Raw genomic sequence first — 3,305 nt, 5'->3', positions numbered from 1 at the left:
ATTATTGGAGTTTTGCATAGTTTTAGAACATATACCGGTAACACATTTAGACAAATACAGCCTAAAGGAAGCCAAACACTATTCTATATCTGACAGTGCTTCCTGTATGATTTTTAATACAACAAATAAGCCAAATATGCCATTTTTGGACTTTAGGGGACCTGATATCTGAGAGGATTAATCAGGTCAGAAAAAGATTTAATGTAGTATTTGATTTTGCAAAGTTTGTCAAACATCAATGGTTTAAAATACTTGATATTATAAAATAGGACTCCAGGATGCCATAAGTAATTTATTTAGCCATAATGATAACTCAAATATCTGAAAAAGGCAAAAAAAACTTTACCCTTCATAAAGAGGAGACTTACCTTCCAAAGTCTATGTCTCTTTTCTCTCCATGATTTTTTCTATAATTATTCAAAAGCCAAAAAAAAATATTTCATTGTCTCTCATTATTCAAAAATCTTGTTCAAAAAGGAAAATCAAATTTCTCCTTTGCATTAATTCATCATTATTGCTAAAGCTAATTTTTAATAAAACCCCAATCAACTTATCATTTACCCAATTTTCATTTGTTTGACCATAAGGTAATATTTCCATAAATCTTTTGTAATCCTTTATAACTTTGTATGAAACAGCAAATCAATGTTTCAGAAAACCCTGTTATTCTGACACATGGGCCAAGATTCTCATCCTGCATCAGGGTGCTTTTATTTTAATATTCAATTTATGGAAAAAATAAATAATACTCATGATTTTGGTCAACTTGCTTACACACAGAATTCTTTACAAGGTTAATGTTTCATAAACCTTCTACAACTTGCTTAAAACTTCGGTTTTATCCTATTTCTTAAATCCTCTAAATTCGACTAGATGACTTTCTTTTTAAAAAAAAAAAAAACCACATTCTCATGCCTTTCTATCAAGAATATATAATTTTTATTTTTTAATGTTGCCAAGACCAGCTTGGCTGGGGAGACCTTAACCCAGTGGCGCTAGAGAATTAAACACACACACATACAGAAATACAGAGGTGTGGAGTGGGAAATCAGGGATCTCACAGCCTTCAGAGCTGAGAGCCTCAAACCGAGATTTACTCATGTATTTATTGACAGCAAGCCAGTGATAAGCATTGTTTCTATAGATTACAGATTGACTAAAAGTATTCCTTATGGGAAACAAAGATATGGGCCGAAATAAAGGGATGAGTTTGGCTAGTTATCTGTAGCAGGAGCATGTCCTCAAGGCACAGATCGCTCATGCTATTGTTTGTGGTTTAAGAACGACTTTAAGAGGTTGTCCACCCCGGGTGGACCAGGTATTCTTTGTTCTCATTCTAGTGAACCCACAACCTTCCAGCATGCGTGCGCATCATGGCCATCACGGACATGTCACAGTACTGCAGAGATTTTGTTTATGGCCAGTTTTGGGGCCAGTTTATGGCCAGATTTTGAGGGCCTATTCCCAACATAATGTAATCAATTTTAATTGTGGACCAGGTACAGAGCCTAGAATACAGGACAGAGCTGCAAAGTCATGCTGTTTCCAGCATAGCTAGATGTCATGGGAAATTCTATATGTCCCCAGGCCTTATCTACAATCTAATGGCTCCAAAGCAGGTAAGTTGCACAATTATCAAAAGTCATCAAAGAAAGTTTATGACTTTAAAGCATTTAGCAATCCTAGTGTCTGACCTGTATAATTTAGATCAAATGTCCAAATCTTGAAGACATTTTTATTTTATGTTACTGATAATCTTTAAGTTGTCTTTATTTTTAAAAGATTATTCGAGACATGTAAACTAAAAGGCATGAAAGGTTTTTTCTTACAAAATATTTAAGTGTTTATTTTATTTAAGCCAAGGATTAAAGCTCTTTTACATAAACATCACACACAAAACATATATAAATACACAGACTGAAGAAGAACCAGTAGTTACAAGGTTTTTCTTTTGCCAGTATTTAAGTTTAAAGCATGCAGTTTCTAGGGCCAAAAAAGCAAACACAACGGGAAGGCAAAATAGAATCCCCAGAATTAAGATTCCATTTTTGTACTCAATCCTGGATTCACAAAAAGAGGGGAACACTGTGAGACCAGAGAGTGCAATGCTTTTACCATGGATTTCACTGCAATGGCTTTTCTCCAAGGCTGGTGGTCAGCCCAAAGCCAATTAACTCATTGTGCAATCAATCCTTCCCCCATTCCATACCTTTTAGATGTCGAATAGCATGCTTGTTTATGCCAGTGTGAGAAGAAAGAAGTATTGGTCTGTAGTATTAACCACTCACTGTAAGCAACTGCCATTGGCCATCCCTAAAAGTATATTCTAGCTCTTACACACCAAGACTAAAAGTTTTCCAAAAATGCAAAGTAATCTCTGACACCCCTAAAAGTCAAAAGGTCAGGTAACACAAAGTACAATAGAGCAAAGCGTTAGATTTTTAAGAGAAACCTATCTGCTTACAATTTTAGGGTTCCATGAGGAGAAAACAGAGGTATTTCCCAAAACTGGGTCTGTGGCTCCTCCTCTGTTTTTCCCAAGAAGTTCCAGGCTGTTAGAAATTACCTTAGATCCTCTCATGTGGGCGTCAGCAGTGGAAAGAAGAAAGACTGGAAAAATGATTCTGATGATTGAGAGGAAGCAAAAATGATTGTTCTCAAAAGAACAGATTTAAGGAAAGAATAAGCATAAAGGCTGTTTAAATATATGTATAGCTTGGATATCCACTTTTAATTAAGCTGACTTTGAACCATATGAATCTACTTTTTTTTTTAATCTTTAAAAAAATATTTTTTTCACCAGCATCTCCAGGATTGGATCATCTTAGCACACTCTGAGCCAGGGGTGAACATTCCAGGGTTTAAGAAAATAACAAGATTCAATTATAAAAATTAATAATAATACAATGATAAATCCTTAGCAAATTACTAATACAAGGATAGCCACAAAATATCACACATGATGAAATCTTGAAAGTAATCCCTTTGAAGGCCAAAACAAGAAAAGAGTGTAGGTTATTATCGCAGCCATCTCATCAAAGCTAAAGAGATAAATAAAAGGCATAAGGTTTTCAAAAAAGGAAACTAAACTATCATTATCCTCAGATGATATCACTACCCAAGTTAAATGTTGGTTATCAAACTACTACAAAATTTTATGCTTCAACACTAATAGATGGAAAGTTATATTTTATAAAGATACCCTTTACAATAACATCAAACAATATAGAGTAGCAAGAAATAGTTTTTTTATAATTAAAAAATATGGAAAGACTTTATGGAGAAAATTATGAAATTTTAAAGAC

Source organism: Macaca mulatta, chromosome 5 (assembly GCF_049350105.2).
Source record: "Macaca mulatta isolate MMU2019108-1 chromosome 5, T2T-MMU8v2.0, whole genome shotgun sequence".
Lineage (NCBI taxonomy): Eukaryota > Metazoa > Chordata > Mammalia > Primates > Cercopithecidae > Macaca > Macaca mulatta.
This window is presented reverse-complemented; position numbering follows the sequence as displayed.